The sequence below is a fragment of the Papio anubis genome, chromosome X (genome assembly GCF_008728515.1).
Source record: "Papio anubis isolate 15944 chromosome X, Panubis1.0, whole genome shotgun sequence".
Classification (NCBI taxonomy): domain Eukaryota; kingdom Metazoa; phylum Chordata; class Mammalia; order Primates; family Cercopithecidae; genus Papio; species Papio anubis.
The window spans coordinates 70842440-70867596 of NC_044996.1; the positions used below are offsets into that span (position 1 = coordinate 70842440).

At 34.4% G+C, this 25157-nt stretch overlaps 1 long non-coding RNA gene across 1 annotated transcript in view; it reads right to left on the bottom strand.

Annotated features, from left to right (window-relative positions):
• Nucleotides 1–3577: 3577 nt before the first annotated feature.
• The window catches only part of LOC103880790, a 133729-nt gene continuing 112149 nt past the window's right edge, over nt 3578–25157 (bottom strand). Inside the window, exon 5 of the long non-coding RNA XR_642018.4 lies at nt 3578–3773. This is a non-coding gene — a long non-coding RNA (uncharacterized LOC103880790). The remainder of the gene's footprint in view (nt 3774–25157) is intronic.

Here is a 25157-nt window from a genome sequence, read left to right on the forward strand (position 1 = left end):
AACATATCAAAACAGAACCTCTATAAAGTATAAGTCACATAGGACTTATAAAACAAAAATACAATTTAAAAGGCAAAAAACAAAAAACAAAAACCAAAATACACAGGAAATGAATATCATGCTGAATGGAAGGGTACTTCACATCTCAATACTAACATTGAATGTAAATGGCCTAAATGCTCCACTTAAAAGATACAGCACTGCAGAATAGATAAGAACCCACCAACCAACCACCTGCTGCCTTCAAGAGACTCACTTAATGCATAAAGATTCACATAAAGTGGTGGAAGAAGGCATCTCAGGCAAATGGACACCTGAACTAGCAGGGGTAGCTATTCTTACATCAGACAAAACAAACTTTAAAGCAACAGTTGTCAAAAAAGACAAAGAGGGACATTTTATAATGATAAAAGGCCTTGTCCAACATGAAAATATCACAGTCTTAAACATATATGCAGCTAACCCTGGAGCTCCCAAATTTATAAAATAATTACTAATAGACCAAAGAAATGAGATAGACAGCAACACGGTAAAGGTGGGGGACTTCAATACTCCACTGAGAACACTAGAAATGGGTCATCAAGACAGAAAGTGAACTCCAAAAGGAAAATTCGAAACCATACAAATAGATATAAATTAAATAACCTGCTCCTAATGATTATTGGGTCAAAAGGAAATCAAAATGAAAATTTAAAAATTCTTCAAACTGAACAATAATGACACAACCTATCAAAACCTCTGGGATACAGTAAAGATGATGCTAAGAGTAAAGTTCACAGCCCTAAACACCTACAACTAAAAGACTGAAAGAGCACAGGCTGACATTCTATGGTCACACCTCAAAGAACTAGAGAAAGAAGAACAAACCCAACCCACACCCAACAGAAGAAAGGACATAACCAAGACCCACAAGTAATGGAGATATAAAAATGCCCTGACAAAAAATTTCAAATAATTGTTATAAAGAAGCTCAGTGAACTAGAAAATGTGGGCACACAAATTAATGAAATTAGAGAAACAATAAACAAAATAAAAATATAACAGAGGTATACTGAAATCATTAAAAATAAATTCTGGAGTTGAAGAACACAATGAATAAAATGAAAAAGCAATAAATAGCAAAAACAGAAGAACTGATGAAGCAGAAGAATGAATATGTGAACTTGAAGATAGATTACTTGAAAATTAACTCAAAAGAAACAAGATCTTTGCCACCCAGGTAATCAGTATAATAATGATAGGTAGTTTTTAATCCTCACCCTCCTCCCAACGTCTACCCTCAAGTAGGCCCCAGTGTCTATTGTTCTCTTCTTTGTGTCCATGTGTACTCAATGATTAGCTCCTACTTACGAGTGGGAACATGTGGTGTTTTTTGTTCTGTTCCTGCATTTATTTGCTTAGGACAATGTCATAGGAGTAGTATCAGATAAGTTTTAAAAAGACAATTTCAAGAAAGACATTTGTCAAACATTTTTACAGTAAAATATCAATTTGACCTTTTGTTTCTCATTTTACTTTCCTCTTACAAAGACACATAAAACTTGCTTCTCATACCCAGTACCAATAAATAAAACACTTTTTACCAGTCCAAACAATACATAAAGATATTAAATAAAAAGCAACCATATTCTTCTTTTCATCTGCCTTTTCCTCATTCTAGCACTCAAAGGCAAACATTGTCAAGAGTTCCTTGTGTTTCTGTTAACAAACGTGTACTGTAAGAGTAACTATTCTCCCTGATTACAATTTTTTGCTTCCTTAGAGTCCTCCACAAGAGTGAGATATTAATCTTTTAAAGCTGGAATATGATCATGCCATCACCCTGCTTGAAGCCCTCATTATTTACCATTGCATTGGAAATAGAATTTATATCTACAAATTCCTACATGATCTTGCCTAGGACTACTTCTGTGCCTCATTGCACACATTAATGTCTGAGTTCAGTAAAGTGGCCTTTACTTAAATTCTCTAGGAGAAGTTCTTTCCCAACTCAGAATTTTGAATATGTTCTTTCATCTACTGAATGTCTTTTCCCTCAACTCTTGCATAGTCAGCCCCTTCTCATTCTTCAGGTCTCAGTTTACTGCTAGCTACTCAGAAAAGGTATCCCTGACCATCAGATTTAAAGTAAGTCCTGGCACACCACAGTATTATCTATTCTTCATTCTTTTATTTTTTTTCACAGTAATATACCACAATTTGTAATTTTTTGCTGACTTTTGCTTATTTGTTAATTTTCTGCCTCTTCCACTGCTCAGTGCACTAAGTTCCAGGATTGTATGGCACTCATTTGTACTGTTCACTGATGGGCATGTAGAACCTAGAACTGAGTTAGTACATCTTAGATGCATAACAGTCATTTTTTATAAGACAAGTACTGATATGTTTTCTCTCATTAGAGATTAGTTTGCATTTTCTAGAATTTAGTGTGAATTGAATCTTTTAATATTTATTCATATTGTCATGTATATCAATCTTTTTTCTTTTTGAGTAGTATTTCATTGTGGGAATACCACAATTGTTTATGTATTCACCTGTTAATGAACATTTGGATAGTTTCAAGTTTTTTGCTATTACAGATTAAGTTGCTATTAATATTCATATATAAGTATGAAAATATGCTTTCTTTTATCTTAAGTAAATACTGGGCAATGTTATCACTGGATCATATGGTAAAATGTGTTTTTAAAAACATGTGGACATGCCAAACTGTTTTCCAAAGTCACCGTAGCAGTTTACATTTTTATCAACAGTGTATCAGTGTTCCTTTACATCCTTGACAGAATTTGGAATGATCTTTAGAAGAAAAATTCAGACACTTTAATGGACATGTAATGGTATCTTATTGTGATTTTGATTTACATTTCCCCAATGACTAATGATTTTAAGCATCTTTTCATGTGCTTATTGGCTATTTACATTTATTTTTATCTATAAATCATGTGTCATTAAACAATAGGGATACATTCTGAAAAATGTATCCTGAGGCTATTTTGTCATTATGTGAACATCATACAATATACTTAAACAAACTTTGATAGTTTAGCCTGCTACACACCCAGGCTATGTAATATAGCCTATTGCTCCTAGACTACAAACACATATGGCATGTTGCTGTACTAAATACTGTAGGCAATTTTAACACAATGGTAAATATTTATGTATCTATACATAGAAAAAACACAATGAAAATATGGTATAAAAGGTGAAAAAACGATACACCCGCATAAAACACTTACAATTGTGAATAGAGCTTATAGGACTGAGAGTAGCTATGAGTCAGTTGGTAAGTGGTAAGTGAATGTGAAGGCCTAGGACATTATTGTACACTATTGTAGACTTTATAAACACTGTATACTTAGGCTAGACTAAATTAAAAAAGTTTCTCTCTTCAATAATAACATTAACTTACTGTAACTTTTTTACTTTATAAAGTTTTTAATTTTTTTAACTTTTGACTCTTGTAATAACACTTAGCTGAAAACACAAATACATTGTAAAATTGCACGAAAATATATTTCTTTATACCCTTATTCTATAAGATTTGTTTGCTATTTTTAATTTTTATTGTTTTAAACTTTTCAACTTTTATTATTAGAAACAAGACACAAGCACATATATTAGTTTAAGCCTACACAGGTTCAAGATACTCAATATAACTGCCTTCCCTCTTCACATCTTGTCCCGCGAGAAGATCTTCAGGGGTAATCACATTTGTGGAGCTTTCTTCTTCTATAATAACAATGTCTTCTTCTGGCATATCACTGAAGAATCTGTCTGAGAAGGTTCACAGTTAACTTATTTTATAAGTATTAATAGAAGGAATACACTTTAAAATACAATAAAAATATAGTATAATAAATGCATAAACCAGTAACAGTCATTTGTTATTATCAGGTGTTATATACTGTACCTAACTTTTATATTATACTTTTATATCAATGGCAGTGCAGTATATTTGTTTACACTAGTATCACCACAAACACATTAACAATATATTGTGCTACAATGTTACAATGGTTAGGATGTCACTAGGTAATAAGAACATTTTCAGCTCTATTATAGTCTTATGGGACCACTGTCATTTATGTGGTCTGTTTTTGGCTGAAATTAGTTATGTGGCTCATGATTGTATCGTGTATTCAAATATTTTGCCCATTTCCTTCTTGGATGCTTTGTTTTCTTATTGAGTAGAAAGATATATTTATATATTCCAGATATAAGTCTTGTGTCTAATGTCTGTGTTGCAAATATTCTATCTTAGTGTGCTCTGTTTTCAGCATGCACATACACATTTATAATTGTATGGCTTCCTAATACATCATCATGTTTATCATTACGAAGTGTCTTTATCTCTGTAACCTTTGTCTTGAAATATATTTTATCTGATACTAAAATATTGCTCTAGCCTTCTTATGCTTAATATTTGTAAGACATCATTTTTCTATATTTACCTTTAATCTATTTGTATACTTATATTGAAAGTGTGTCTCTTAGAGACAGATATAGTAGAGTCTTGCTTTTTTCCACTCTGTCAGTGGCAACCTTTTAATTTATGTGTTTGCACAGGTGTCCAACTCTTTGAATACAAGATTTATTTGCTTACCTGTGGTGGTAGATGTAACTAAACTTATGCAAGATTTTTTTTTTTTAAAAGCTTATCGGCTATTGTCAGTGTTAGTGTATTTTATGTGTGGCCCAAGACAATTCTTCCAATGTGGCCCAGGGAAAAAATGTTGGACACCTGCGGTTTAGACCATTAAAATGTAATCTAAATAGTAATATTTTTACTTTAGGTTAACCATCGTGTTATTATTATTATTATTATTATTATTATTAATGGAGTAACAAAAATGTCATTTAGTCAACATTTATTTAGCATTGAACATATCGTATTCCCCTAGGCTCTGGGAATACAGGAATAAACCAGATAGACAAAAGAGTCTGTCCCTTTGACTGCTAGGATTATCAGCCTTGCTTAACTACAAGGCTTAACAGAGGTTTCAGCTACAAATCTTTTTTAAAAATCTGTATTTTACTTTAAGTTCTGGGATACCTGTGGAAGACGTGCAGGTTTGTTATATAGGGAAACGTGTGCCATGGTGCTTTGCTGCACCTCTCAACCCATCATCTAGATATTAAGCCCCACAAGCATTAGCTATTTTCCCTGATGCTCTCCCTCCTCCTGCCCCCCACAAAGGCCCCAGTAGGTGTTGTTCGCCTCTCTGTGTCCATGTGTTTTTATTGTTCAGCTCCCACTTATAAGTGAGAACATGCTAACCATTGTATTATTTATTTTCTCTTTGTCCCTTATGTTTAGTTATTCCTCTATTTTTCCTTCTGTATTTTCTTTTTAAATATTTAAAATATTTGCATACTTTTATTTTTATTTTTATATGAGCCTATTTACTATATCCCTGTGTGTAGTTTTTCAGTGGTTGCTTAATGATTTCCAATAAACATACTTAACAATTCACAGTCTACTTAAAGTTAATATTGTGCCATTTATCCCCAAATGTAGAAATCTTGCAACTAGTTTCTCTTTATTGATGTTATTGTTACAATTGTCAAAATATTATGTTTTCATACACAGAAAACCACACAAAACTATGTTATATTTACTTTCTAAAGTTGTGTATATTTTAAGAACTTAAGAGAAAATAGTCTTTTATATAGTTCGGTAGATATATACCATTTCAATTGTTCTTCCTTCCTTCCAGAAGATTCAAGCTTCTTTTGATATTCACAAATAACTTTAGTATTTCTTGTAGAGTAGGTCTATTAGTGATGAAATCTCTTAGTTTTCCTTCATCTGATAATGGCATTGTTTATTCCTGATGTGCTAGGAAAATAGAATGCATGGTTGACATTTTTTCTTTTCTTTTTAACTTCAAAGATTTTGTTCCATTGTTTTCTGGACTTCATCGTTTCTGATGAGACTTCTACAATGTTTGAACTCTTGTTCCACTGTGTGTAATTTATTATTTTGGGGGGAAGATTTAAAGGTTTTTTTTCTTTAGCTTTGGTTTTCAGCAGTTTAATTGTGATGTGTATAGACATAGCCCCTTCTGAATTTATTCTATTTGAATACTGTTGAATTTCTTGAATCTGTGAATGTATACTTTTCCCTACATTTGAGAGGATTTTGGTCATTATGTCTTCAGATAAATTTTCCACTTCAATCTCCTTCTCTTCTTCTTCTAGAATTCTAATTACTTTTGCATAGTGTTCCACAAGTCCCACTGCTCATGTTTTCAATCTTTATTATTCTCCCTTATACAATTTGGATAATTTCTGGTGATCTAGTGATTTTCTTTTTAGTGTCCCTGATTCTTTCCCATGTAAATTTTTAAAATTGCTGATATTGAATTTTTTTGTTCTAAATATTCCATTTTGTTCTTGTATTATATTTTATGTTTTATCTGATAACTTCTATCTTTCTATTTATGGCAAATATGTCTGCCTCTACCTCATGAAACACAGTTAGAATAGCTATTATGTTATAGGGTACTAAGTTTTGGTTACACCAGATAAATAAATTCCAGAGATGAACTGTACAGCATAGTGCCTATAGTTAACAATAGTGTATTGTTGACTTAAAAATTTGCAAGGAGTTTAGATCTAATGTGAAGTGTTTTTATATTATTAATAATAATAGTAATGATAATAATAATATTAAGTAAAGACAGCAGGAAGAAGATATTGGAGGTGATAAGTTTATGATATAGATTGTGCTGATGACTTCACAAGTGTATCCTTATCTCCAAATGTATCAAGTTGCATACACATTAAATATGTATAGCATTTGTGTGTCAGTCATATTTCAACAAATGCAAATCAAACTCACAATGAGACAGAATATCATACTAGTAGGATGGCTATTACTAAAAAGTCAAAAAACAACATATGCTGGCAAGGTTGGAGAGAAAAGGGAGCACTTATATCCTGCTGGTGAAAATGTAAACTAGGTCATCCACTGTGGAAAGCAGTTTCGAGATTTCTGAGATAACTTAAAACAAAACTACCATTCCATGTAGTTATGCCACTAGTGGATATACGCCCCAAAGAAAATAAGTAATTATATCAAAAAGACACATGCACTAATATGTTCATCACAGCCCTATTCACAACAGCAATAGAATCAACCAAGATACCCATCAACAGTGGACTGGTTAAAGGAAATGTGGTACATATACACCATGGAATACTACACAACCACAAAAAATGAAATCATGTCCTTTGCATAAACAAAAATGCAGCTGAAGGTCATTATCTTAAGTGAACTAATGCAACAAGAGAAAATCAAATACCACAATACACGTGAACACAAAGATGGTAACAATAGACACTGGAGACTGATTGAGAGGGGAGAATGGGAGAAGAATGTGGGCTGGAAGGCAACTTATTATGTACTATGCTTACTATCTAGGTAACAGGACCATTCATACACTAAGCCTCAGCAACACAAAATTTATCTATGTAACAAACCTGCACACGTACCCCCTAGAACCTAAAATAAAAGTAGAAGAAAATAAAAGTTTCATAAAGGAAATATACACTAAATCATGATAATTATGTATTATTATAAGAGCTCCATCACAAAATAAAATAAACAGTGTTAGGAGAAACTGAAACTAATTTCTAATGAATACAATGAACGATAAGTTCTATGCTTCATGGAAATTAGGGACTAGAATTAATTCCTGATTCACGCCTATTCCAACCTCAACCTTGCTTATCCTCTGAGGTGTATCATCAACAATTTGACATTCCAGTTAGTTAAATTCCATGCAATTTTTAAGAACAATAAACATAGAGAAAAAAATGTTTAAGTATATAAAGTTGTTTCAGCCAACAGATGTAGAGTAATTGCTACAAGTAAATGAATATCTTGTCACTACCAATACATTCTCAGATAATTGCTAGAAATACATGTCTACCTTGTCAATCTGCCAAAAAAAAAAAAAAGTTTTGGTCTGATAGTTCCAACATTTTAAAATCATTTGGAATCTAGGAAATTATTGTTTGTTTTATCAGGCAATCAACCTGATTCAGACTGCATATTTTTCTTGAAGTTTCTCTGAGACTATCCAAGCAGATTATTAAGCGGGGACTTTGAAATGACAACATGAAACTCAAGAGAAGAGTTGAGTATAGATATGGAGTCATATACCTAAAGACAATAATGGAAACAAATGAATGTATTAATAAGACAATATATGTAAAAATGGAAGGTCAAAAAATGAATAAAATACCAATCTAGGTATCAGATAAGAAAAACAAGAAAAGAGATAAAGATATAGAGCTCAGTTTTTGTCACAGTGCCTAGATTGTAGTTGATGATCAATAATATCTGTTGAATCTGTGAATAAAAAGACAACATAAGGATGAAGTTAAATAATTCTAAAGTTAGAATAGAGTTAAACATATTTTGAGTTAAAGAGAAACAATACAGTAGATAAAGAGTTACATAGAATCAATTTAGATTAGAGACGTTGATAAAAATATAAGGACTCTGTATTGGAAACAATGCCTCATAGTAGAATTATTACAAATTTCCTGATAAGATAGAAAAAGTCATAGGATTCCATATGTACCTTTAGTAGTAAAATAAACTTTACTTTGCAATTAATTGAATTGCATAAAGGTACGGGAAAAGAAGGTATCACATCAGATCTTCATAAGTGAGTGGTTAGATAAATAATGGTAACCCATTCTTTAAGATAAAGTAAATAGAACAGTTTATCTTTAACATCTCCTTTTACCCCACCCTCTACATTACAAACAAGGCACTATATAAAGGGGCATAGGACTGATATAATCAAATAGTATAAACATCAAGAGAAGAGATGTTTCTTACATAAAAGGGAAAGAGTAATTATTGAAACATGTGAAGAGAATCCCATCTCCACATCACAGTCCAATTCCATATGAATGGTGAAATTAAAGATAACGCCCACTAGAGAATATTTTTATTTATCCCGTGAAAGAACAATGTTTGTTAAAGCAAAGGAAGATAAATTATTCTGTGATAAGAATTTAGAATGTAAAGAGATCTGTTCACAAAGGAACAGTAGCATGGCAGGGATGAAGGCCAGTGGTAATGGTGAAAAGAGCTGGGGTAAGGGTGTGTGCAGTGTCATAGGGAGTTAATAATACAGAGGAAATAGTTTTAGAGAGGCATTATCTTGTAACTGGTCTTTAAGGGTAATAGAGATTCAATCATGGGTAGAACTTACTGATCTTAAGTAGTCTATTATGGATGAGAGAACTAACAAAGGATTGCAGGTTTAACATGTTCTGACTTTGATATATGTTCTTGCCTGTGCCACCCATTATGTTGGTGAGAGCTGCCTTTAGGTTACAAGGAGCAGCAAGAAGGATACTTGTATGGATGGGGTCTACCACAATTTGAGCAGCCTCTGGTTTTGGTGAGGTCTGCCGCACTATCTGTAAAATGGACAAAAAAGAGAAAAGGACAGTTGAACACAGAGGTGCACAAGAAAGAAGCAATATGACCTCATACCTAGTTTTCTTTTGCTGTTGGTCAGAGATGATTTCTTTACTGTATTTAAATATATATTACATACAATTTGCCAATTTAACCATATTTAATTATACAGTTTAATGGCATTAATTACATTCACAACATTTTGCAACCATAACTGCTGTTTCCAAAACATTTATACCACCCGAAACGGAAACTCATAACCATTAAGCAGTAACTCCTCACCACCATCATCTACCCTCAGCCCCTGGTGACCGCTAATCTACTGTCTGTCTCTGAAATTGCCTATTTTAGATATTTCACCTTCATTTCCTAAGAAAGATATTGGTCATTGGTTAAGAGTGCTGAGTTATTATCTTGAGAGGACCGGCCACTGATGTTATACTGAGACAACATATAAACTAGAGAATGATAAACAGCTTACAATGGCCAGAATAGTCATAAAAATGAGCTAATTGACTCAAATATCATCCACAGATATTTCTTGGAACTGAAATATTAGACAATGTTATATCTAAAGGTTACAATGACTTTTCAACTCCTGCCAACTGTTGTCATTAATTAATTAGAAATTTAGTGCTGCCAGATTTTTCTTTTTTAAGAAAGCTAGAACATTCGGACTGTTAAGCAAAACATTCAAAATTTTAAAAGTCTGTAGGTCAAATCTGGCCCTCGTGTCATCAGCTTATGGATTTTATTATTAAAAAGTCTTATTTTGTTGCAAAAAAATGCTATTATATTTTAAATGGCGTGCATTTGTAACGGGACAAAGATATAAGATTTGTGATATTTTTGAGCAACTTTGAGAGGCCCAGGTATATATGCACAAAATGAGTATTTCCCAAGGATGAGGAATGGCAAAGCAGAACTAGCAGAACGTCAGGAATCCAAGGGATTCTAGAATCATAAGTTATTTCTTTGTGCCTTTATGTTATTTAATTCATTTTTTCTTTTGATAAAACTGTATACATTTATCATGTAAAACATGATATTTTGAAGTTTACATATATTGTCGAATGGTTAAATCTAGCTAGTAACGTATTACCTCACATTGCTCTCATTTTTGTGATGAGAACACTTAACATGCACTCTCTTAGCATTTGTCAAGAATACAATATATTATGGTTAAATATAGTCACCTTGCTGTACAATAGATCTCTTGCATATATTCTTCCTATCTCCCAACCAACATCTCCTCTACTTCCCCTTCCTCCTAACCACCCTAGCCTCTGTAATGACCATTCTACGGTACTTCCCTGAGATTAACTTTTTAAGATTACATATATGAGCGAGAGCATCTGACATTTATCTTTCTGTGTCTTTGTATCTTTTAAAAGTAATGCCTTGCAATTGATAAGCATTCAATAATTATTTGTTCAATGGTTTAAAAAAAGGAAAGAAATAAACACCAGATGATATTAGCTGATTGGACCATTCAAATTAATAATGCCTTCATTAAAATTATAAAAAGGCGTTTCACTCTCTAAACATTTGGAAGAGGCAGTTTTTTAGCTTTCCTGGATTTTCCTAAACTAACAAAATTGGCGATAATTCATAGGGTCCCATTTCGTGAGCAAGTTTGAAGGATTTTCTGTTTTAGATGTCAGAATAATAAAAAAAAAGTTTAAAAACACAACTATGAAGATCCTTTTGGTGAGACTGACAATAAGTACGTTTTACTTTTTGAAACACTCAATATTTACTTTAAATGTTTTATATATAATTATATTGATCTATCCTAAAAAATATTTCCTGAAAAATATATTTGGTCTTAATTTAAAATAGGAGATAGAGGCCTAGAACAGCGAAAGTCTAAGTCCCTGTTTCTGTTCCAAGCAATACATAATACATTTTTATTCAGTGTTTATTTACTTGAGTACAATTGAAAATTGTATCAATTCTCACAGACTTGGCTTCAATTTTTTTTCTTTTTTTCTTTTTGTCCTTCTCTGTGATATAAATTCTGATGGTTCCCTCTTGTGGTGAAAATCAGAAAAATCAGAACAGGTTCTAAGTATTTCATTTTATTTTCTTATTTATAAAAAGATCTAAAATAAAACCCACTGTGAAAAAAAATAAAAATGTATAAACTTAGTTATTTCTGAAATGTTTGAATTTATTTTCCCTGTCCTCAAGAAGTTAACAGCTAATAGGGAATAAAGCACAGGAGCAGATATTTCAATATAGTGTCATTGATACAAAAACGAATGATTTTTACAACAAGCAGTAGTGGCACAAAGAAAGCATTTGATTCCTTTTACCTCTTGGGAATGTTAGGTAGGAAATACGTACTGTTTGTCTGATTCTTCAGGGCTTTGGTTAGAATGGTAAGCTACAATTACATGAGAAGAAAGTCAAGTGTCAGAATTATCCTGGAGGCAGAATGGCAAGGGCTCAACACTGGGATCAGAAAAACGGGAACTAAGGCAAATATTAAGAGTCAAACTGTCAAACTTGAGAGCTAAACAGAGATTAATTATTCAGGGATGATATTAGAGATAAGCAATAGGTAGACTTTGGCCAAAAACAAAACAAAACCAAAAAAAGGTGTAGAAAATTTCACAGGTAATTTCTTTCTTGTAGTAAAATATATATTACATAAACTTTGCCACTTTTATTATATTTTGTCCTTTGCACATTTTAACGTTTTAGGTTTTATTAATTTATTTAAATATTTTTAGGGGTACAAGTGACTTTTCATTACTTGGGTGGATCATGTAGTGGTGAAGTCTCGGCTTTAGGTGTACCCATCACCAGAATATTGTACACTGTACCCAACAGATAATTTTTCATCCCTCACCACCCTTCCAAGCTCCCCACTTCTCAGTCTCCAATGTCCATCGTACCACTCTGTATACCTTCATGTACCCATAGCTTAGCTCCCATTTTTAAGGGAGAACGTGTGGTATTTGGTTTTCTATTCCTGAGTTACTTCATTTAGGATAATGGCCTCCTGCTCCATCTAAGTTGCTGCAAAATATATTATTTCTTCATTCTGCTTTATAGCTGAGTAATATCTCATCATATATATATTCTTCCTATACATATGTATATATATACACGTATGTGTATATATACACACACTCATAGGTTATTGGACATTTCGGTTTATTCCAACTCTTTGCATCTGTAAATCGTGCTGCAATAAACATACATGTGCAGGTGTCTTTTGTATATAACAACTTATTTTCCCTTGAGTAGACACCTAGCAGTGGGATTGCTGGGTTGAGTGGTAGATCTACTTTTAGTTATTTGAGAAATCTCCATGCTGTTTTCCATAGAGGTTGTACTGATTTACATTCCACTAACAGTCTATAAGCGTTTCCCTTTCACCAAATCCACACCAACATCTATTGTTGACTTTTTAATAATAGTCATTCTGGCTGGGGTAAGGTGTTAGCTCATTGTGGTTTAATTTGCATTTCCCTGATCATTAGTGATGTTGAACATTTTTTCATATGTTTGTTACTCATTTGTATATCTTCTTTAGAGAAATGTCTGGTCATGTCATTTGCCTACTATTTAATGAAATTATTCATTTATTTCTTGCTGATTTGAGTTTCTTAAAGGTTTTAGATATTAGTTATTTGTTGGACATATGGACTGCAAATATTTTCCCCCATTTTGTAGGTTGACTATTTACTTTCTTGTTATTTCTTTTGCTGTGCAGAAGCTTTTTAGTTTGGTTAATTCCCGCTTATTTATTCTTTATTTTTATCACATTTGCTTTTGGGATCTTAGTCATAAATTATTTGCCTAATCCAATATCCAGAAGAGCTTTTCCTATGTGACCTTCTGGCTTTGTTATAGCTTCAGGTCTTAGATTTAAGTTTTTTATCCATCTTGAATTAGTTTTTGTATATGGTAAGAGATAGGGAACCAGTCATATTCTTCTGCCACTGACTATTCAATTTTCTGAGCACTATTTATTGAATAGTTATTTTCCTAGTGTATGTTTCTGTCTGTTTTGTCAAAGATCAGTTGCTATAGATGTTGGGCTTTATTTCTGGGTTCTCTATTCAGTTCCATTGGTCTATGTATCTACTTTTATACCAGTACCATGCAGGTTTGATTACTATAAACTTACAGTATAATTTTAATTTGGGTCACGGAATGCCTCCAGCTTTGTTCTTTTTACTTAGAATTGCTTTAGCTACTTGGGCACTTTTTTGGTTCCATATGAATCTTAGAACTTATTTTTTCCTAATTCTCTGAAAAATGACATTGGTGTTTCGATAGAAATCTCATATAATGTGTGTATTTCTTTGAGTAATGTGGTCATTTTAACAATGTTGATTATTCCAATCCATGAACGTGGAATGTTTTTTCATTTGTGTGTAACATCTCTGATTTCTTCCAGCAGTGTTTTTATATTTCTCCTTGTAGAGATCTTTCACTTCCTTGGTTACGTATATACTAGTTTGTTTTGTTTTGTTCTGTTTTGCTTTTTGCAGCTAGTGTAAATGGAATTGACTTCTTGAATTGATTTTCATCTTGGTCATTATTGGTATATAGCAGTGCTACAGATTTGTATACATACATTTTTAACCTGAGACCTTAGTGAATTCATTTATCACATCTAAGAGTTTTTTGGAGGAGTATTTACGGTTTTCCAGGTATAAGATAATGTCATCAACAAACAGAGATAGGTTAGCTTTCTCTTTTCCAATTTGGATGCCCTTTATTTTTTTCTCTTGTTTGATTGCTCCGCCTAGGACTTCTATTACTATGCTAAATAGAAGTGAGCATCTTTGCTTTATTCCAGATCATAGGGAGAATACTTTCAACTTTTCCCCATTCAGTATGATGTTGGCTGTTGGTTTGTCATATATGGCTTGTATTAATTTGAGATATGTCCGTCTATGCCTAGTATGTTGAAGGTTTTTATCATGGAGTAACTTTGGATTTTGTCAAATGCTTTTTCTGCATCTATTAAAATGATCATATAGCTTTTGTGTGCAAGTTCTTTAAATGTCTGGTAGAATTCAATTATGCATCTCTCCAGTACTGTGCTTTTATTTGTTGGAAGATTTTTTTTATTACAGATTTAATCACTATGCTTTCTGTTGGTCTCTTCAGGGTTTCTATCTATTCCTGATTCAAGCTTGTGAGGATGTTTATTTCAAGGAATTTATTCATTCCCTCTAGATTTTATAGTTTGTGTACATAAAAGTGTTCATAGTAGTTTCAGATGATCTTTCATATTTCTGTGATATCCATTGTAATGTCTCCATTTGCATTTTTGATTGATCTTATTTGAATCTTCTCTCCTCTTGCTTAATCTACATAGTAGTTTGGTAATTTTATCTTTTCAAAAAAACAACTTTTTATTCTATTGATCCTTTGTAACTTTTTCTTCAATTTCATTTATTTCTGTTCTGATCTTTGCTATTTCTTTTCTGCTAGCTTTGGGTTTGGTTTGTCGTAGTTTCTCTAGTTCGTGGTGGTGTGACATTAGCTTGTCAATTTGTGATCTTTCTGTTTCTTTGATGTAGGAAATTAGCAGTATAAATTTTCCTCTTAGCACTGTTATTGCTCTATCCCAGGGATTTTTATAACCTGTATTACTGTTACCATTCATTTTGGCAACTGTGTAAATTTTCATCTTGATTTTATTATAGACCAAAACAGTATTCAGGAGCAGATTAATTTCCATGTATTTGTATAGTTTTGAGAGCTCCTCTTGGAACTGATTTCTACTTTTATTTCACTGTGGCCTGATAAGATACTTTACATAAATTTGATTTTCTTAAAATTTATTGAGGCTTGTTTTGTGGCCTATCATATGGCCTATCTTGGAGAATATTCCATGTGCTGATAAGAAAAATGTACCTTTTTCAGGTTTTAGGTAGAATATTATGTAAATTCCTGCTAGGTCCATTTGTTCTAGAGTCCAGTTTAATTCCAGTATTTATTTGTTAACTTTCTGCCTCAATTATCTCTCTAGTGCAGTTAATGGAGTGTTGAACTCCTTCATTATTACTGTATTGCTGCCTATATCTTTTTTATGTCTAGCAGTATTTGTTTTATGAATCTGTGAGCTCTGGTATTAGGTGCATATATATTTAAGGTTGTTATATCTTCTTCTGAAATCGATCCCTTTATCATCATATAATGACCTTATTTGACTATATTATTTTATAATGACCTTCTTTGTCTGCTGTTGATTTTAAGTTTCTTTTGCCTGATACGAGAAGAGCTACTCCTGCTCACTTTTATTTACCATTTGCATAGAATTTTTTTTCCCACTTCTTTACCTTGAATCTAAAAGAATCTTTATGTGTTAGGTGGGTTGCTTGAAGGCAACAGATGTTTCATGTGTGTGTGTGTGTGTGTGTGTGTGTGTTTAATCCATTCTGCCAATCTATATCTTCTAAGTGGGGCATTTAAATCATTTACATTCAAAGTGAATATTGATAGGTGAGGTACTGTTCCAGTCCTCATGTTGATTGTTACCTAATTGCTTTATTTTCTTCATTGTGCTACTGTTACATAAGACCTGAGTGTTTCATACTTGCAGGCATTTTTATTTTTGGTTGATTTATTCCTTTTACTCTTTACTTTCAGTTGACATGTAATAATTGTACATAGTTATGGCCTACAGAGTAGTATTTTGTTCATGTATTTTGATACGTGAATACAATGTGTAATGATCAAATCAGGGTAATTAGCACATCCATCATCTCTAACATTTATTATATCTTAGGGATGGGAAATCTCAGAATCTTCTCTTAGCTTTTTGAAAATATGCAGTAATTTATAACTAACCACATTTGCCCTACAGTGTGGCAGAATATCAGAGTGCATTTCTCCTGCTAGCTATAATTTTGTATTCAATAACCAATATCTCCCAAAGCTCCCTTCTTCCTTACTCTTCCCAGCCCCTATACCCACAATTCTACTCTCTACTTCTGTGAACTCAAAAATGTTTTCAGTTCCCATCTGAGTGAGAACATGTGGTATTTATCTTTCTGTAAGTGACTTATTTTGTTTAACATAATGTCCTGCAAGCTGAGACTCAGGCCTTGATCCAGAGAAATGATGAATCTGCAGGTATGATGGAAATGGCTAGGTGAAGTGATTAATTTCTACTCAATTCATAAAATAACAGCTTTGCTTTCAAATTTGAAATTCATGTATTTATATACTGGTGTGTATCAATCTTTCATGTTGATGTTTAGAACACCTTTGAGCATTTCTTATAGGGCTGGCCTAGCAGTGACATATTGCTTCAGCATTTGCTTTACTGGGAAATATTTTATTTCTCCTTCATTTAAGAAACTTAATATGGCTGAATACGGAATTATTGGCTCACAGTTATTCTATTCCAGGAGACTAAATATAGGATTCCAATCCCTTGTGGCTTGTAAGATTTCTGCTGAGAACTCTGATGTTAGTCTGATAGGTTTTCTTTTATAAAGTATTTGATTATTCTGTCTCACTGCTGTTAGAATTATTTCCTTCATGTTGACTTCAGATAATCTGATGACTATATGCCTTGGTAATGTTCTTTTTGCTGTGAATCTCCCAGCAGTTGTTTCAGCTTCTTGTATTTGCATATCAAGTCTCTAGCAAGGCCATGAACACTTTCCTTAATTATTCATTCAAATATGTTCTCCAAGCTTTTTTCCCCCCTCTGAAACACCTATGATTCTTAGGTTTGGATGTTTTACATAATTCCATATTTCTTGGAGACTGTTCACTTCTTTTCATTCTTTTTTCTTTATTTTTGCCTGATTTAAAAACCTTGCCTTCATGGTCTGAAATTCTTTCTTTCCCCCCTCTGAAACACCTATGATTCTTAGGTTTGGATGTTTTACATAATTCCATATTTCCTGGAAGCTGTTCACTTCTTTTCATTCTTTTTTCTTTATTTTTGCCTGATTCAAAAACCTTGTCTTCATGCTCTGAAATTCTTTCTTCTACTTGGTCTAGTGTTTTGTTAAAACTTTCCATTGCATTTTGTAGTTCTATACCCTAATCTTTCATTTCCAGAGTTCTGTTTGTTTTTCTTAAAATGTCTATCTCAAGAACATTTTTCATTCATATTACAAATTACTTTTTTATTTTTTATGCAGAAATCTACAATTGTATGTGAAATCTTTATACATTTAAATCTTTTTATTTAACTTTTATTTTAAGTTCAGGGGTACATGTGCAAGTTTGTTTATAGGTAAACTTGTGTCATGGAGGTTTGTTGTACAGATTATTTCATCACTCATGTATTAAGCCTAGTACTCAGTTATTTGTATGACCCTCTCCTTCCTCTAACCCTCCAACAGGCCTCAGTGTCAGCTATTTCCCTCTATGTGTCCATGTATTCTCATCCTTTAGCTCCCACTTATAAGTGAGTGCATGTGGTATTTGGTTTTCTAGTCCTGCATTAATTTGCTAAGAAAAATGACCTCCAGCTCCATCCATGTTTCTGCAAATAATATAATCTCTTTTTATGACTGTATAGCATTCCATTGTGTATATGTACCACATTTTCTTTATCTACTGTACCTTTGATGGACATTTAGGCTGATTTTGTGTCTTTGTTATTTTTAATAATTCTACAATGAAAATATGTATGCATGTGTCTTCATGATAGAACAATTTATATTCCCTTGGGTATATACCCAGTAATGGGATTGCCGGGTTGAATGGTATTTGTGCTTTTAGGTCATTGAGGAATTCCCACACTCTTTTCCACAATGATTAAACTAATTTACATTCCCACCAACAGTGTATAAGTATTTCTTTTATTTCACAACCTTGTCAGCATGTTAATTTTTGACTTTTTAATAATAGCCATTCTTTTTTTTTCTTTTATTATTATTATTATTATTATTATTATTATTATACTTTAAGTTCTAGGGTACATGTGCACAACATGCAGGTTTGTTACCTATGTATGCATGTGCCGTGTTGGTGTGCTGCACCCATTAACTAGTCATTTACATTAGATATATCTCCTAATGCTATCCCTCCCTCCTCCCCCCTCCCCACAATAGGACCCAGTATGTGATGTTCCCCTTCCTGTGTCCAAGTGATCTCATTGTTCAATTCCCACCTATGAGTGAGAACATGCGGTATTTGGTTTTCTGTTCTTGCGATAGTTTGCTGAGAATGATGGTTTCCAGCTGCATCCATGTCCCTACAAAGGACATGAAATCATCCTTTTTTATGGCTGCATAGTATTCCATGGTGTGTATGTGCCACATTTTCTTAATCCAGTCGGTCACTGATGGACATTTGGGTTGATTCCAAGTCTTTGCTATTGTGAATAGTGCTGCAATAAACATATGTGTGCATGTGCCTTTATAGCAGCATGCCTTGTAATCCTTTGGATATATACCCAGTAATGGGATGGCTGGGTCATATAGTATTTCTAGTTCTAGATCCTTGAGGAATCGCCATACTGTTTTCCACAATAGTTTAACTAGTTTACAGTCCCACCAACAGTGTAAAAGTGTTCCTATTTCTCCACATCCTCTCCAGCACCTGTTGTTTCCTGATTTTTTAATGATTGCCATTCTGACTGGGGTGAGATGGTATCTCATTGTGGTTTTGATTTGCATTTCTCTGATGGCCAGTGATGATGAGCATTTTTTCATGTGTCTGTTGGCTGTATGCATGTCTTCTTTTGAGAAGTGTCTGTTCATATCCTTTGCCCACTTTTTGATGGGGTTGTTTGATTTTTTCTTGTAAATTTGATTGAGTTCTTTATAGGTTCTGGATATTAGCCCTTTGTCAGATGAGTAGATTGCAAAAATTTTCTCCCATTCTGTAGGTTGCCTGTTCACTCTGATGGTAGTTTCTTTTTGCTGTGCAGAAGCTCTTTAGTTTATAATAATAGCCATTCTACTGGTGAGAGATGGTATCTTATTGTGCTTTTGATTTGCATTTCTCCAATGATCAGTGATGTTGAGCTTTGTTTTTGTATACATGTTGGCCACGTATGTGTCTTGTTTAAAAAATTGTCTGTTCATGTCTTTTGCTCATTTTAATAGGGTTCTTTTTATTGTAGAAAATTTGTTTATGTTCCTTGTAGATGCTGGATAATAGACCTTTGTCAGATGCATAATTGGCTAATATTTTCTCGTATTATGTAGGTTGTCTGTTTATTCTGTTGATAGTTTCTTTTGCTGTCCAGAAGCTCTTTAATTTAATTAGATCCCATTTGTCAATTTTCGTTATTGTACCAGTTGCTTTTGTTGTCTTTGTCATAAAATCTTTGCTCTTTCTTATGTCCAGAGTGGTATTGTCTAGGTTTTTATAGTGTTGGGTTTTACATTTAAGCATTTAATCCTTCTTAAGTTAATTTTTGTATATGGTGTAAGGAAGTGGCACCATTTCAATTTTCTGTATATGACTAGCCAGTTATCCCAGCACCATTTATGGTATAGGGAGTCCTTTCCCCATTGCTGGTTTCTGTCAGCTTTGTGAAAGAGCAGATATTTGTAGGTTTACAGCCTTACTTTTTGGCTCTCTATTATTTTCCACTGGTCTGTGTGCCTTTTTTTTTTCCACCAGTACCATGCTGCTTGGGTTACCATAGGATAGCATGAAGTGGAGTAGCATAATAGTAGCATAATGTTTTCAACTTTGCTCTTTTTGCTTAAAAATTTCTTCATTATTCAGACTCTTTTTTGGCCCCATGTGAATGTTACTATAGTTTTGTTTTGTTTTGTTTCTAGTTCTGTGAGGAATGTCATTGGTAGTTTAATAGAAATTGCATTGAATCTGGAAGTTGCTTTGGACACTATGGCCTTTTATTTTTTATTTTTTTTTATTTATTTATTTTTAATTTTTTTTTTTTTTTCCAGACGGAGTATCGCTCTGTCGCCCAGGCTGGAGTGTAGTGGTACAGTCTCAGCTCACGGCAACCTCCGTCTTCCGGGTTCAAGTGATTCTTTTGCCTCAGCCTCCTGAGTAGCTGGGACTACAGGCGCATGCCATCACGCCAAGTTAATTTTTTTGTTTTGTTTTGTTTTGTATTTTTAGTACAGGCAGAATTTCACCATATTGGCCAGGCTGGTCTCGAACTCGTGATCTCATGATCCACCCACCTCGGCCTCCCAAAGTTCTGGGATTACAGGCTTGAACCACCTTTCCTGGGCACTATGGCTATTTTAACTATGCAATATTTTTCCTTTTTTTTTTTTTGTCATCTCTGATTTCTTTGAGCAGTGTTTGTTTATTTGCTTGCTTGTTTGTTTGTTTGTTTGAGATGCAGTCTTTCCTTGTTGCCCAGGCTGGAGTGCAGTGGCATGATCTCGGCTCACTACAACCTCCACTTCCTGGGTTCAATTCTCCTGCCTCAGTCTCTTGAGTAGCGGGGACTACAAGCACTCAACACCATGCCCAGCTAATTTTTGGTATTTTTAGTAGAGATGGGGTTTCACCATGTTGCCCAGGCTGGTCTCGAACTCCTGACCTCAAGTGCTTTGCCCACCTTGGCGTCCCAAAGTGCTGGAATTACAGGCATGAGCCACTGTGCCTGGCCCTGAGCAGTGTTTTGTAGTTCTCTTTGTAGAGATCCTTCACCTCCATGGTTAGCTGTATTCCTAGGTATTTTATTATTTTTGTGGCAATTGTGAATGAAATTGCTTTCCTGATTTGGCTCTTGGCTTGACTGTTGTTAGTATATAGAAATGCTAGTGACTTTTGCCATTAATTTTGCATCCTGAGACTTTGCTGAAGTTGTTTATCAGCTTAAGTAGCTTTGGGGCTGAGATTATGGGGTTTTGGTGTGGATAATCCAATAGATATTGGATTAAGTCATCTGAAAACAAGAATAGTTTGACTTCCTCTCATCCTATTTGAATGTCCTTTATTTCTTTCTCTTGCCTAATTTTCCTGGCCAGGACATCCAGTACAATGTTGAATAAGAGTGGTGAGGGAGGGTGTCCTTGTCTTATGCCGATTTTCAAAGGGAATGCTTCTAGCTTTTACTCATTCAGTATGACATTGGCTGTGGGTTTTTCATAGATGGCTCTTATTATTTTGAGATGTGCTCCTTTAATATCAAGTTTATTGAGAGTTTTTAACCTGAAGCGTTCTTGAATTTTATTGAAAAAAAACAGGAGTTGCAATCCTACTCTCTGATAAGACAGATTTTAAACCAACAAAGATGAAAAGAGGCAAAGAAGTACATTGCATAATGGTAAAGGAATCAATTCAACAAGAAGAGCTAACTATCCTAAATACATATGCACCCAATACAGGAACACCCAGATTCATAAAGCAAGCCCTTAGAGATCTACAAAGAGACTTAGATTCCCATACATAATAGTGGGAGACTTTATCCATGACTTCAACTCAGCTCTGCATCAAGCAGACCTAATAGACACCTACAGAACTCTCCATCCAAAATCAACACTATATATATTCTTCTCAGCACCACATCGCACTTACTCTAAAATTGACCACATAATTGGAAGTAAAACACTCCTCAGCAAATGTAAAAGAACAGAAATCACAACAACTGTCTCTCAGAACACAGTGAAATCAAATTAGAGCTCAGGATTAAGAAACTCACTCAAAACCACACAGCTACATGGATACTGAGCAACTTGCTCCTGAATGACTACTGGGAAAGTTATGAACTGAAGGCAGAAATAAAGATGTTCTTTGAAACCAATGAGAACAAAGAAAAAATGTACCAGAATCTCTGGGACACATTTAAAACAATGTGTAGAGGGAAATTTATAGCACTAAATGCCCACAAGAGAAAGCAGGAAACATCTAAAATCGGCACCTTAACATCACAATTAAAAGAAGTAGAGAAGCAAGAGCAAACAACTTCAAAAGCTAGCAGAAGGCAAGAAATAACTAAGATCAGAGAAGAACTGAAAGACATAGAGACAGAAAAAACCCTTCAAAATGTCAACGAATCCAGGACCTGGTTTTGTGAAATGATCAACAAAATTGATAGACCACTAGCAAAGTTAATAAGGAAGAAAAGAGAGAAGAATCAAACAGGCGCAATAAAAAATGATAAAGGGAATATCACCACCGATCCCACGGAAATACAAACTACCATTAGAGAATACTATAGACACCTCTATGCAAATAAACTAGAAAATCTAGAAAAAATGGATAAATTCCTGGACACACACACTCTCCCAGGACAACCAGGAAGAAGTTGAATCTCTGAATAGACCAGTAACAGGCTCTGAAATTGAGGCAATAGTTAGTAGCCTACCAGCCAAAAAAAAACTGAAGGACCAGATGGATCCACAGCTGAATTCTACCAGAGGTACAAGGAGGAGCTGGTACCATTGCTTCCGAAACTATTCCAATCAATAGAAAAAGAGGGAATCCTCCCTAACTCATTTTATGAGACCAACATCATCCTGATACCAATACCTGGCAAAGACACACACAAAAAAAGAGAAATTTAAGCCAATGTACTCGATGAACATTGATGCAAAAATACTCAATAAAATACTGGCTAACCAAATCCAGCAACACATCAAAAAGCTTATCCAACACAATCAAGTAGGCGTCATCCCTGGGATGCAAGGCTGGTTGAATATACGCAAATCAATAAACGCATTCCATCACATAAACAGAACCAAAGACAAAAACCACAAGATTATCTCAATAGATGCAGAAAAGTCCTTCAACAAAATTCAACGTGTTTCATGCTAAAAATTCTCAATGAATTAGGTATTGATGGAATGTATCTCAAAATAATAAAGCTATTTATGATAAACCCACAGCTGATATCATACTGAATGGACAAAAACTAGAAGCATTCCTTTTGAAAACGAGCACAAGACAAGGATGCCTTATCTCACCACTCCTATTCAACATAGTGTTGGAAGTTCTGGCAAGGGAAATCAGACAAGAGAAAGAAATAAAGAGTATTCAATTAGAAAAGGAGGAAGTCAAATTGTCCCTGTTTGCAGATGACATGATTGTGCATTTAGAAAACCCCCTTGTCTAAGCCCAAAATCTCCTTAAGCTGATAAACAACTTCAGCAAAGTCTCAGGATACAAAATCAATATGCAAAAATCACACGCATTCCTACTCATCATTAACAGACAAACAGAGAGCTAAATAATGAGTGAAATCCCATTCACAATTGCTACAAAGAGAATAAAACACATAGAAATTCAGCTTACAAGAGATGTAAAAGACCTCTTCAAGGAGAACTACAAAACACTGCTCCATGAAATAAAAGAGGACACAAACAAATGGAAGAATTTTCCATGATCCTGGATAGGAAGAATCAGTATCAAGAAAATGGCCATACTGCCCAAGGTAATTTATAGATTCGATGCTATCCCCATCAATCTCCCAATGACTTTCTTCACAGAATTGGAAAAAAAAAACAACTACTTTAAAGTTCATATGGAACCAAAAATGAGCCCACTTTGCCAAGGCAATCCTAAGTAAAAAGAACAAAGCTGGAGGCATCACACTACCTGACTTCAAACTATACTACAAGGTTATGGTAACTGAAACAGCATTGTACTGGTATCAAAACAGATATATAGACCAAAGGAACAGAACAGAGCCCTCAGAAATAATGCCACACATCTACAACCATCTGATCTTTGACAAACCTGAGAAAAACAAGCAATGGGGAAAGGATTCCCTATTTAATAAATAGTGCTGGGAAAAGTGGCTAGCCATATGCAGGAAGCTGAAACTGGATCTCTTCCTTACACCTTACACAAAAATTAATTCAAGATGGATTAAAGACAATTTTAAAATTAAAGACAATTTTAAAAGGAAGATAAATGAACCAATAATTTTATATGATTGATAATATAGGGTAAAAATATATAAAGCTAAAATACACATAATTGAACGTGGAAACTGATATATCTATAACCAAAGTAGGATAACTTAAAATACCTCTACCAAAAATCAATAGATCAAGCATGTCAACAATTAGGATGTAAAAGATTTAAATGTGGGGGGCAGAGCAAGATGGCCAAATAGGAACAGCTCCAGTCTCCAACTCCCAGTGCGAGTGACACAGAAGACAGGAGATTTCTGCATTTTCAACTGAGGTACTGGGTTCATCTCACTAGGGAGTGCCGGACAATCGGTGCTGGTCAGCTGCTGCAGCCCGTCCAGCCAGAGCTGAAGCAGGGCGAGGCATCGCCTCACCTGGGAAGCGCAAGGGGGAGGGAATCACTTTTCCTAGCCAGGGGAACTGAGACACACAACACCTGGAAAATAAGGTAACTCCAACCCCAATACTGCGCTTTACCAAGGATCTTAGCAAACGGGCACACCAGGAGATTATATCCCACACCTGGCTGGGAGGGTCCCACGCCCACGGAGCCTCCCTCACTACTAGCACAGCAGTCTGTGATCTACCAGCAAGGTAGCAGCCAGGCTGGGGGAGGGGCACCTGCCATTGCTGAGGCTTAAGTAGGTAAACAAAGCAGCTAGGAAGCTCGAACTCGCTGGAGCTCACAGCAGCTCAAGGAGTCCTGCCTGTCTCTGTAGACTCCACCTCTGGGGACAGGGCACAGCTAAACAACAACAACAACAAAAAAAGGCAGCTGAAACCTCTGCAAATGCAAACGACTCTGTCTGACAGCTTTGAAGAGAGCAGTGGATCTCCCAACACGGAGGTTGAGATCTGAGAATGGACAGACTGCCTGCTCAAGTGGGTCCCTGACCCCTGAGTAGCCT